The following is a 13,954-nucleotide window of genomic DNA, read 5'->3' as shown; positions in this document are numbered from 1 at the left end:
AGCCATTTGAGCTAATCTAATTTCTTCCCGGCTGCGCCAACTAGCTAATTCCATATTTTTGCTCACAAGATCCTGTTCGAGCCCCAGGTCCCAATGCTGTTGAAGTTCGGATTCAATCTCTTCAATTTTCGCTTCTAACCCCTGAATATGAATTTCAGTTCTGCCAAATATACTTTTATTCCATTCACGTAAAGCACCTCTCAATCTTTTAAGCTTAAAAGCCAACTTCAGAAGTCCCATTCCACTCACTACCTCTTTCCAACTTCTACCCACAAACTGATGAAAATCTGGATGCTCAATCCACATTTGTTGAAACCGAAATGGAGAAGGCCCATACGAAAAAATATCAGACTGAAATTGAATAAACATAGGTGAATGATCTGATGTAGATCTTGATAAATAGCAAGTATTAACATTTGGAAATCTGTTCAAGCAACTGGCATTTAATAAACCTCTGTCCAATTTTGCCCAACTTCGAGCTAACCCTCTTTGGCCATTACACCAAGAAAACCTTCTTCCCGACGATTTCATATCCATTAAACCACAGTTATCAATCCAAGTATTAAATTCCTCCATTGCCAATCTCGGACGCTATCTGCCACCTCGACGTTCCAAATCTTCCCTTATAATATTAAAATCCCCTACAACAATACAAGGTTCATTTCCTAATATTTGACCATTAAGAGACTCCCACACTTCTCTCCTAATAACCATATTACATTTGGCGTACACAAAACAACAAAAGACAGTATTATTTCCAACCCCAACAAGAAGTAAGATATATTGTTCTTTACAAAGAATCAGCTGAACTAAAATATCATCCTGCCAAAGCACCCAAATCTTACCAGACTCCCCCTCATTAGTAACAACCTTATCCATATGTAGAAACCGAATGACATCTTGCACCTTATCCGATGAAGCAAAAGGTTCCATTAAAGCAACAATTTTTGGTTTTAATTTCCTAACCAAATTTTTTAATCGACCTCTAGAAGTTCCAATCCCTCTAATATTCCATGATAAAATAGGGCCAATCATAGAGAAAATTTATTAGGCCGAGAACTCACCTGATTTGAACTTCTGACCTTTTGAAATATTTTCCGAGCTCCTTTTCATTTAGCAACCGCACCCTCATTATCCGAGGCATAATCTTTTTGTTTAGAAAAATGTTCCACATTTAACTCCGTATCTGGTTTAGAAACCGTATCCTCCATACATTCAGGATTCTCCTCTGGTATTTTTTCTAGCTCCGAATCTGAAAGTATCTGCTCAACTCCCTCGTCAAAATTCAAATTACTCTCCAAATTTTCTTTGATGACATCCCCAGCAAACCTCTCTTCCGGCAACCCCTCACCTGCCAAATTCACCCTATCTTTCACTTGCAAGCCCTCTGTTTCATCTTCTTCTATCTCCTCTACAAGATATTCCTTACCCGATGATACATTTTCGCCAAACAACCTAACTTCCATTTCTTGTCCCTCCAAATTTTCCAGAGGATCCCCCTCCTTTTCACCCAAGTCTTGAATTTGATCTTGAGCACCACACTCCCGTTGTTGATCCTGAGACAAATCTATTATATTTTCCGAATCTCCTTTTTCCATTCCTGCTTCCATCATCATCACTCCTTTGCCTTTATCCAACTCCACATTTATTTCTGTTTGTAGCTCTTTTTTTTTTTCTTCAGTATCCTTTACATTCTTTCGCATCCAAATCTTTTCTCCATCTTTCCGATTCTTTAAATTACAGGTATGTGCATTATGCCCTTGAACTTTACAATTTATATAGAAGGCTGGAAGCGTCTCATAAAGAATTTCCTGTTTACGTCCCGACCCTGGCATCCCAATCCAAAAATAAGAAATAGGTTTTTTTGAAGCATCCATCTCCAAGCATAAACGTGCTCCATCGGTGCGAGTTGCACATTTTGTTGGATTATCTCTTCTAATGTATCGACCAATCGGAGCAGTGAAAATCTTTAGAAAAGATTCATGATAAAAATTTGGCGGAAGACCCGGCAGCACAATCCAAACTGGGACCAACGACGGCTCCTCATCTTCATTAAAATCTGGTTTCCAATGAAAAACTCGATACTGAACCCCATTCACCTCACAAGCTTCCCGAGAAAAAGCTTTCAAGAAATCTTGCTCATTTGTCATTCGAATGAAAACATTTCTTGGTCTCCGCATAGCTGTAACCATCGGCATGCAAGATAATCCCCAGCGGAGATGTATAAACGACCGAATCACATCCAACGAGGGTCTCTGTCTTAGGAATTTCAACACAACAGAAAAACGAAAAGGCTCCGCAGATTGAGCAATTTCCTCCTTAGTGAATTGAAAACATATTTCTCCATCCACATACTTTGGCCCTCGAAGAGGCACCGATAATTCTGGAAGTGGTTGCGGAACCACCGAGACCAGTTCTGCAAATGAACGTCGACCTGCCTCGACATTCTTGGCCGCCATGGCCCCCTGGGAGGGCCCGATGCCAAACTCTTGATCAACTTCCCAGATTCTTGGAGCTTTCTTGGAGCATCATTCGGTCACATGCATTCGGTCTCCAAACTCGACACTCGGATCCTTGCTCAGTGTTGTTTGGAGAGTTACCTAATATGTTATAGCAGCCAAAAACCAAAGGAGTGGAGTCTATGGTTGCCCATGGCTGAATGGTGCTATAACACACAACACACTTCTATAGGGCTTACTCCTTTTGAAGCTCTTTATGGGTATTCCCCACCTAAGATGCTATCCTACATTCCAGGCACTTCCACCAATGATGCAATGGATCAACAACTAAGGTCAAGGCAACATATGTTGTCTTTGTTAAAAGAAAATATGCACAAGGCTCAGCATAGGATGAAGTTTTATGCTAACAGGAAAAGGACATAAAGAACTTTCCAAGTGGGTGATTGGGTCTTTTTAAGACTCCAACCCTACATACAAAAGACTATCTTGATGAGGCACAACATGAAATTAGCTCCAAGATTCTATGGGCCCTTATGGGTGCTGGAGAAAATAGGGTGTAACACCCCACTTAATTAACCCTTAAGCATTTTAGATTAGGCTTTTAATTTTGGGTTAGTTACTTATATTAAGGTTGATAGTGAGGTTAGCCTTAATCTTGGTACTTAGTGTCATTAAGTTAAGAATTTGAAAGGCAAGCCCAATAGTGATCTTAGTGAGGCTTTTTAGGACCTTAGAGCATTCATGGGCCTAGCCTTAAACCTTTTAATTCAAATTTTCTTGAATTAATACTCCATTAAACCATGATTAGACCCTATTAATACCCTAGCTAAACTACCCTACATGTTATTAAGAAAAATGACATAACAAGCCCAAACCTTGCATCAATCGGTTTTGTGCATTATCCTTTATAATGCTTAGACTGTTTTGCCCTTGAGTCCAACATTTTTGTGCTTTGTACTCAAGGTTAATATGGTCCGTAAACACCTCATGAGACCCTCCCAAACCCATTTTGAGCCTTGGACAAATTTAGTTGCACAAACCAACTCAAAGAACCAAACCGGGTGTACCTTGGTCTAGTTTGTGTAGGAACCAATTGGGTTGATTCTGAACCAACCTCCTGCCATGGTTTGTGCCACGACCCCAAGTCACCTCCTTCACCACCCAATCACCAAGAGGTTCCATGGCCATCATGAAGGATTTTGACTCAGTTTTGTTGCCCAAAACCATCCAAAACCGAACTGAATTTCTGCCACCTCAAAATCACCTCTATCCGTTGGTTTCCAAGGGTGGTTTGAGGGATTTTCTGCCACCCAAATGATGTCTCATGACCTGGACATCTCTACAGGACACTTGCAGCTACTGTGGACACTTGCAGCTACTGTGGAGAGGGAATCATGCTGGTTTTAGGCCACAATTCCCCCTGCACAAGGTGACATAAGCCCATGGAAGCAACCTGGAAAATTTCCAAACTTGTGCACCTCCCACTACAGCCAATCACCAAGCACCCAAGCCAATGCCTCCTACCTCTTGGCCACCTATAAATACCTCCCTCACCTCCTCATTTCCTCCACACCTCAGCTCCAAGCTTCCTCTTGAGCCTTGAGAGCACTTCTCCCTCTTAGAGATCAAAAGAGTGAAACCAAGTGAGTTCTTGGTAAGTTCTTGTGTAAGGCTATCTTGAGTGCTTGGAAGGCCACAAAATTTGTAATTTTTCTTAATTTTGATCTTAGTTAGCATGTCAAGCTTTGTTTCCAAGTTTTGGTATGAAATTTGGTTGAGTTTTGAGAAGGTTATCATGCTTAGTTCAAAACTGGGTCAATTAAGAGATGGTTTGAATGATTAAATCATTTTAAGTGAGAATTTAGCTATGGCATGTCTTAAGTATGATTTGATAAGATTTATCATTGTATTAACATGATTATGGAAGGTTTAAACTATGGTTAGAAGCATTCCATGGTAGGTTTTGAATCTATCTTGTTTTGATCATTAGGCATGTATCGGTTTTGAACATATTGGTGATTAAGGATTTCTTAGTCATGATTAAGTATGGGATGGACTTGATTATCCAAGAATTAGCCTTAATTATGTCATTGAATATGTTAGTGATAATTTGTGATTAAATAAAATCTTATATGCATGCATTCATAGGGATCAATAGTTTAAAACATACTTAGGTATCAACTAAAGTGCATGCCACGGGTTGGGACTGTTTGGGCAAGTTTTACTTTGATTTTTGAAAATCCAAGGGCATAGATGGTTTTATAATGCCAAAAATATGAAGTCCATGAAATTTGGTTAAATTGGGAGTTCGTTTGCAATAAGTAAAAATTTAGGGCCTAAATGGCAATTTTTAAAAGTTTAGGGGTATTTTTTGTAAATATCCAATTTTTGAAGCCTTTATTTGTGAACCTTATCCATAGAAGTACTAACTCTAACTTAGTATACACATGATTTATGCAACTATGACGTTATTTTTGAAATTCTCCGGAAGTTTGTAAGTTGGCCTCTAACTTACACATTGATTGATTATTTATGAATTATTGATAAATATTTCATTAATATTTCAATTATCATTTTGAGCATAAAATATCTTGTTATATGATACATTGAGTGCATACTTACATGACATGTGAGATTTTCACCATTTTTAGCATATTGCATATAAATGTTATTTTCACATGAAAACTTGCTACATATACACATGTCATGAAATACATTTTTCAAGCATAGCATAAAAATAATTTTTGTCACCACCTCAAAAGCTAGGATGAGGAATTATCCTAGTAGAACTCCTCTGTCACTCTAGAGTGTTTAAGAATGGAGTGGTAACCCCTAAGTTAACGAAAAATAGTCAACAGGCTTCGAATGAGTTCTTTTTAAAGAAAGCTGGAGCAGAGTCAATATGTTATGACACCTAACGCTAGTGGATTTACACGTTATGATTTTTATGATGTTATGTTATATTACCAATACATTGAGAACGAGTCTATAGACAACGTAGTTTCAACGTAAGTTGTACTACGATCACCGGCATGCACTCACAGTGCATATGGGGAACTATGACGTTATCACACATTATGATGTTAATTATGAATTGCTAATAATGATGAAAGCTATGATGAAGTTATGCTTTAAAAAATAATGGCAAAATTGTTTATTGAAGGAAAACTCGTGTCTCCATTTTTCTGAAATGTTGAGGAATCTGGATGGGAGACATGCTGTCACAACCCCGCCCCGGGAAGGGCGGGATCATGACGTACATGCCTGTTCTTTTCCTTACATTTTCATTTTCTTTATTTTCTTTCTTTTTCTAGTAACATGCGATCAACATGAACATAACACACGTGCACTCTAAATTTTTATTTAATAGAGGGAACACCTGATAGACATTCTATTCGAACATTCATCCATAAAGGACTCTCAGAGTCCATACACTCATAAAAAAAACATAACCTATCATCCATAAACATAACTGTTCTAGTTAGGGAAGGTCCTAAGCATCTACCTCTCCCTTTGCAGTAATGCCTTGCTCACTAGCCTTTTCATCATTACCTGGACGTTTAAAACATTTAAAACAAAATGAGTCGAATACTCAGTAAGTAGTACACCATGCAGTGAATATATTAGGCATCTATTCTGTTCTTTTCAAAACATGCATACATAAACCTTTTTGCTAATTCTTGACAATGCTTTCATGCATAACAGTTTAAGGAATAAACCATACTTTCATGCATAGACATTTCTTTGCATTCATGCATAAACATTTCTTTGCTTTCATGCATAAACATTTCTTAGAAATAACTTTACCTTACATTTCACTTTCTTTAGCCGGTACACACTATTACGTCCCATGTGTTGGGGTTAGCGATCTTCCTTTGGACCTGGATTCCACCCATGGCCACAGGTTGGGAATCCCATTCGGTCAGGGGGTAGCACTGGGTGCACTACCAGTACTACTTACCCGGCATTGCAATCTGCCCATTCCTTTGGTACCCTTTTCATCCATATGACCGTTACGTATTTTCATACAATAAGACATTCATTCATTCAGTCATTTCTTTCATTCATTTTAGTCATTTCAATCCTTTTCCTTTAATAGTTCATTCATGAAAAATATCATTTAAAAGCATGAACATAAACATCATCTTTTCATTTAACGGTGCATTCATGAAAAAAACGTCATTTTAAAAGCATGAGCTTAACATCATTTTTCATGGCATCCATAAAGCGTCAGTTCATAGGAACAATTTAACATCAATTCATAGGGACATCTTAAAATGTTTCCTTTCATAGAGATATTTTAAAATACTTTCTTCGCGTCACTTAAAGCATGAGTTCATAGGGGCACTTTAAAACACTTTCTTCGCGTCACTTAACGAATAAGGCATGAGACATTCATTTCCTTCACTTTGCAATCAAAACGTTTTCATCATCTTTCTTACTTCAATGCACATGAAATTTTATGAATAAGATACATTTTCATGCTATACTACGTATAGGAATAATCAATAAGTTTATTGAGAGTATGTATGGAAGTCTCATGACTTAGAGCCTACGTGCATGCATTACCTTATACACATACACACAATTATAATTGATAGGGTGTTTAACAGGGACTATCAAGAAAGGGCTTATACATACTATATACATTTATTCTTTCTTTAGAAGAACATTTGTAGAGAGAGAGAGACATTCTTTCATAAAGAGAACTTGGTATAAGAAACATGGTCATAGCTACTTACCTCTATGCTCCTCGATACTTCCATCGTCAATATTCCTATTCCAATAAATAGCATAAGCATGTTAATACTCGTACAATATTCTTTAGCCCTCCATTTAAAAGAGAAAGCCACGATATTACAATCTAACGTCCCTTCTATGCTTAGCATTAACCCAAATGACTACTTCTCACCTCCACTTATAAGAGAAATAACTTAAGTATTAAGACATGCTAGTTGTCCATGGAAAGGTTATTTTAAAATGCTTGCATGAAAAGTAGTTAAGAGTTTATAGGCTTCAAGCAAGGTTTCTTTGGTTCAAGCTCACTTTGGGTTATGGACATTAGGAGATAAAATCTGGAATTCTCGACAAAGGGCTTTAAAATAGATTTAGGCATCTCAATAGGCTATACAAGCTTAAGAAACATGCCCTTTACATCAACTTGTAGTCCCTCATTATAAAAATGTTAGCTTATCAATATTTTGAACTCTTGGGTTAGGTAGAATTTAACCAAACGAGGGATAACATAAATGGGCTATTTTTACATTAAGACATGGCATGACGTAGGCTTAGGGGTACTTGGACAGCTTTGCATATCATAATACATCAAGTACAATTAATCTCTTATATCTAAACTAACTAAACTATAACCTATTCACATAAGCAATATGTTAATTAGTTTAGATAAAACCTCCCATTAAAATTAAAGTAGCATAAAGTATAGCAAAGTTACCCATTAAGAAACTTTAAAACCTTTAAATACTTAAGCTTATGATTTACTTACTTAATACCTTTAAAAGTAAGATATAAAATTATAGAACCAAGCAAAACCTCTAAGCCAAACCTTTAGCATCCTAAAAATAGATTACCAACCAAACCTCAACACAAGACACATGGTACCAACATATATATTTAAAATCACTTTAATCATCACCCATGATTAAACCAAGTTTAATAACAACATAGCATTTTCAAAATATAGGAAAATAAATAGCAAAACAACTATAATGCCATTCGGTTTGGGCCAAAAATAGGGCATACATATTTATTTTCAACATAGGAATTTAACTACACCAAAACACAAGCTAAAACAACTTAATACGCTTCCAATTTACATTAAAAATAAATAAGTCAAATTTGGATTTTTACCTTAAGCTCTTAGGTCCTTTCAAGAGGAAATATGAAGGACCAAATGGTGGTATAGCCGTGTGGATGAAGAGCCAAAATAATAGAACTGTTTTAACCCCAAAACCGAAACATAAAAAATAATCGAAAGAAAACCCACTTGACCAACCATGGCTAAATTTGAAATACACAAAGGAGAAGAATTAAGGGTACTCTTACCTTGCTATTTTCCTCTTGAGAAGAAGGGAAATGGATGTTTGGCTTGAAGGAGATGAGAGGAGTTTGGTTTCTTGAAGAACAAAAGAGAGGAGAAGAAGAGGGGATCGGCTATGGCTTGGGGAAGAAGATTAAAACTTTATCTTTTTCTTTTCCAAGTGTAGCAAACGGGTTAAGGGACTAAAGGGAATTGATTTTAATTCTTGCCTTTTTGTGTAGCTTTGACCAACGGGTTTGGGGGGGAAAATGCTTGGGATTAGTTTTGTCTTTTTCTTTTCTCCTTTTTTGGCCTTAATCGATGGGTGCTAGGAAGAAAACAAGAAGTCAATAGCTTCCTTAGGAAGCTTATGGGTGTAAGGAGTTCAATGGCTTGCTTTAGAAGCCTATGGATGCAAAAGCTTATTGGCTTGTCCTAGAATCCTACGGGTTAAAGGAATAAATGGTTTAATTGTTTTAGTCAAAGCTTATCACATAAGCTTGGAAGATGGATGGTGGAGATCTATCCACCTCAATGATGCTTTTCACCTACCAATCCAAAGGTAGAGAATATTTGGGCCATTTCTTAAATAAATAAAATTAAAGGGCTTAAGGGAAAATATTTCAAGTCATAAAAATAATACCCTTGATTTATTTTAATAAATCATATTTAAAAAAAAAAAGATAAAACATACTCATCTTAAAATAAAATAATAAAAAGTAATAAAAATCTTTATCTCAAAATATTTAACTTAAAGAATTAATAATATGACGTAAGAACCTACGTAGTAGGACTCGGGTATTACACATCCATAATGTTTTCTTTTTGCATTTTATGCAATGCATATTTATCATGCTTCATGTTTAATTTTTCTTTGTGCAAGATGGTTGTTTAACTTACTGAGATTTCGAGTAAATCTCACCCCTTGTGGGACTACGATCATTACACTTGGAATGATAGAAGTTGTGTCAGGTCTAGAGGAGATTGAGCTAGATGGAGTGATGGATCCAACTAATTGAGGAGGAGCCAGACCTTGAGAGGAGACATGATTTAATCCTGATGTTTATAGCTCAAGTCCTTCATGCTTTAGATCGGATGAAGAGAATGACTTGACTTTAACTCTTAGTTGTACTAAGTCTATGCTACATTGGTATTTTGAACTTAATGATTTCTAATGAAGTTGAGATGTTTTTAGTTATTCTGGTGTATTTTATACTTACATCTTTTATTTTCACTGCGATTATTGCATACTACTAGTTGCATTCTAAGATTGCATTGCATATTAACTGTCATATATGGGGGTATGTAACCTTGTGTTGCATGTCCCAACGCTCTAAGTCTCCATTCCATCCCAAGCGGAGGTTGGGGGCGTCTTATAGGGCAGAACATCACACCATTGCCAACATTACCTCCAACTGATTCACGGAGGCAAATCCAACCTGAACCAGAGTTGATTTTAGAAAGAAGAATAAGGAAGAGTGGGAATCATGCTATGACTAAGGTGTTAATCAAGTGGGTTGAAGCACACGTGGAGGACAACTCTTGGGAATCTTTGGGGAAGTTGAGGAATCTTTACCCACACCTTGTGGACAAGGTCCTTTAATGGGAATGGGAATTGTCAAGGCCTCACTGTAAAGAGAGCCTTAAAGGGGAGGAGAATGTAAGGGGTTATGTGGAGGGAAGGAAGGTAACTGGGAAAGGAGATGAAGGAAATAACAGAATAACTAAAAGGGAAAAACAGTGCGTGGCATTTAATAAAACGATGTGTTTGGTGGAGAATAAAGGAAGGCTTTAGTTGAATGAAATGGGGGCGTTGCAAGCTTTAATGAAGCAATGCGTTCTAGGCAACGTAGAACGCAACAAAAGACTTAATAAAATGATTGTGTTTTGGTGTAAATAATTGTAATAAAACTATGTGTTTCACTAGTTAGTAGCCGTGGGTAAGCTCGAACTAGTGAAGTGTAATTCATTCTAAAGGTTGAAGATTGTTTTGGGAGTTTGGAGATTACTCGAGAATCTCTTCCAAGAAATGATAATTGCTTTCTTGGTGTTGTTCTTGAGTTCTTGAGTTGTTTCTTGAATTTCTCTTACATTTCTCTTCCATAATCTTGTGAGTTGTGTTGGAGATAAGCAAACCCGTGACCATAAATGAGTCATACCTTAACTGGAGTTTTAGTTAAGAGTTGAGCTTAACTGACTGGAAAATTTAAAAAGGCTTTGAGATGAAATCGAGCTTGATTTCAATATCAAGGAGCTGAGCTTGACCATAAGTAACTTGCTTGAAAATATCTTAAGAATAATCTCACTAAGCTTGTTCATTGATATTGTTGTGTCAAGTAGAATTCAATTCATATATTAGACATTTCTAATTCGAATATTTTAAATAAATCCCTTTTAAAAGTGTTGTCAGAGTTATCTTTTCATCTTGGCCTTTTGTCGTCAAATGTTCTTTGTTAAACCTGGTAAGATAAGCTTTCATGTTTTCATCCTCTTACTGCTTCATAGTGAGGAGCGGTCGGCTATCTTCTACTTTTGCTAGTCATGAACTACGTTAGGAATTGTTGGCCAAGCTCCCTGAAGCTAGTTATAGATCTCTCTTGCAAATTCTCAAACCAACTCTACGCTGCTCCTTTAAGGGTTAAACCCTGCACCAGAGGGTCATATGGGCTTTGTAGGTCTCTAGATGCTCCACCAGATCTTTGGATCCATCATAGAGGTTTGTTTGTGGCACCTTGAACTTCGACCGGAGGGGGGCAACAATTATTTTCCTATTATAGGGCTTATCCGTGCTATTGAGTAGGTTGTCAACCGACGAAGATGCTCCTAATTTCCTTGCCATGTCCTCGAATGTTTTCATGTGGTCAAGCAGGTTGTCATGCATCTTTCTCTTATCGCATCGGTTGATTTGGAATGGTCCCCCTTTGGTTGAGACTCTTCATCGCGCTTGTCTCACTCATGTGTCTTTCCCTTTTTTGATTCGGCCTCCCTCCGCTTCAAGGTGTCGTTTTCTTTCTGCAAGGCCTCCATTTTCTATGCCATCCGTTGCAACTTCTCTTCTGTCTCCTCAAATCTCTTGTCCAAATCCATACTACCATCATCCATTGTAGCTATTTCTAGTTTACGACTAGTGTGTGAGCGCGTTGTAGTAGGCTTTTTGATCTCAACTAAGATTTACGAATCCCACATATGGCACCAAGTTGTTGAAGCAATTTTATGCTTCGCTTGAGTCATGTGATTAACCTACAAGAAAAAGCAAAGCTTGGGGTCTCAGACTCGGGGAAGCCTCCAATGCTTAAGTTGGATTGGTTATATATGAGCGCAAAAAACTTTGAATGTAGAGAGAGTGCAGGGCGCACCTATCGATCTATTTATAGATTATGAGAGGCATAGTATGGCATTGCCCCTTTGAGTGCTTGATTTCTAGAATCTTACATGGCAATGCCTTTGAGTGCTTAATTCTATGAATTTAATGCGATAAATAATTATGACATTGCACTCTTTAGGCAGGGTGCACCTGCTGATTTGGTGAGCATATTTCGCTTGGATTTTCCTCTGCGTTAGTTAGTTGTGCAAAAACTGTTTAATGATGGTCGTAATTTAGATGTTCGAGTCCCATAGAGATACAGTGCGTTTTGACTTGCACGTCTATTAGTTGTTCCCACATATGTGAACCTTGTATTGTTGAGTCTTTAGTCGCCCATGGCTTTTTCTTCGCCTGGCCAGCTGGCTTAGGCCCAACAATTACAACATACATAGCGCCTAAATGATTATGACATTGCACACTTTAGGCTCAAACATTTGTAAATGAATCCTAATCTTCATACCTCTAGGTAATTGTCTCTCAACATGGTTCAACCACATTGAATGTATGCCTATAATCTCAATTCTTAGTCTAAAGTTTGCATGATCTCGAGTTGACGCCCTTCCAAAGGTTCTTAACAAAATTATTTATGGATTTGTCTTATCCATACCAATCGCGCTTCCATTGTGTATTCTGATAACTTTACCAAGAGTCCCAAGGTTAACACATCTTAAATATACTATTATTTGGTGTAATTCATTTCAATACACACTAAAGAAAATCTTACAAAACTCCAATATAACTAAATGCTTTTTACATTCCTATATTCATGAACAAGTTATGGATTGTCCTGAATAGTTCAAAAAATCGCAAATCTGTAGCCATTCTTGATAAGAGCAATACCAAAAAACACCTCTCACCACATCAACATTCTCCTCTACTATGGGTTGCAGTTACTTTCATTGTTGTTTGATGGTAAAGTACAACCCCAAATTAGGTGGTTGCCACATCAAAAATAGATATTAGCATCCCTTCTACACTCATTCCCTTGCATTTTTACACTTTAGACATGAGATGCTCTGTTGATAACCTTTGGTAGCCCTATTCCTTTTTAGTTGTCTTTGAACCAAGTTCCTATCATCATTCCTTTTCTTCCATGAACCTTGTTCTTTGTCAAAGCGCAACCCTTGAGGTACTGGCCTTTTCTATTGATCATAAATATTTTCACTTTTCTCAAAGCTTTGCTAAAAAATGGTTCCTTTGTCAACCAACTCTGAGAAATTGCGTATTTGGAAGGCCATGACTTGTTCATAGGTTTGATGATTTAGGCCTTCCTCAAAATTTTGAGCTTTCTTTTCTTCATTTGGGATTAATTATGAGGTGAGGATTGGTAGCTATATGAACCTTGCTGCATATTGGAGGACACTTGATGGGAACCAAGATGAGCCTAGTCTTAAAGATCATTTGCAACTTCCAGATGGGCCAAGAAGATCAAAGAGACAATGCAAGGATTGATGCAATCCACCTGAGATAAGTTTAGCAAGAGGCCAACATTCAAGATGGGGCTTGAAGGATGAGGATCCTGTTTTAATTCATTTGATCAGTTACGGAAGAAGGCAACGATAAGACTTAAAGGCTTTGGGCTCTTGAAGGGTTTCAACTTATTTAATTCATTTAAAGAACTTATTTTATTAGTTTAGAATAATTGAATTTATTATGGGAAGCACTTAAGGGGGCCTATGCAAGGGCATGTTGGGAAAGTTATTATTTTATTGAACTAGGGTTAGGGTTACTGTAGCCGAGTACTGTAGCACGGCACTGTAGCCGCGGCACTGTTCATCCAGGGGCACTTTTGGAAGATGGGGGGTTTATTTTGGCTAGGGTTTCATTAGGTTTTCCTTTAAATATTCTATGTAGCCTCATTCTAATCAGATTATGAAGTTTATGAAATTTGATGAATTTATTCATTGTGAGTTGAGTTTTATCTCCTCTTGTTCTTAATTGAACTTTTGAACTTATCAAAGGTAAATCACAACCTTTGTGGCGTTCCTCCTTTGTAATCTGGGTTCTTGAGACGGGTTCTTCAACGGGTCTAGATTTTAATATAATCTAGGTTCTTGAAACGAGTTCTCATCGGGTCTAGATTCTCCATCCTTG

The 13,954-nt window shown here is 37.3% G+C and overlaps 1 long non-coding RNA gene across 1 annotated transcript; it reads right to left on the bottom strand.

Moving 5' to 3' along the window:
* Positions 1–5,900: 5,900 nt before the first annotated feature.
* Positions 5,901–8,667, bottom strand: LOC108989924. The gene is made up of 3 exons (XR_001995902.1): positions 8,523–8,667; positions 7,202–7,236; positions 5,901–6,011 (listed from the first exon to the last, which is right to left on the bottom strand). It is a non-coding gene; the product is annotated as an uncharacterized LOC108989924 (long non-coding RNA).
* Between the last annotated feature and the right edge of the window lie 5,287 nt (positions 8,668–13,954).

Source organism: Juglans regia, chromosome 2, assembly GCF_001411555.2.
Source record: "Juglans regia cultivar Chandler chromosome 2, Walnut 2.0, whole genome shotgun sequence".
NCBI classification, from domain to species: domain Eukaryota; kingdom Viridiplantae; phylum Streptophyta; class Magnoliopsida; order Fagales; family Juglandaceae; genus Juglans; species Juglans regia.
Note: the sequence above shows the minus strand (reverse complement) of the source record. Positions and strands in the feature narration are given on the sequence as shown.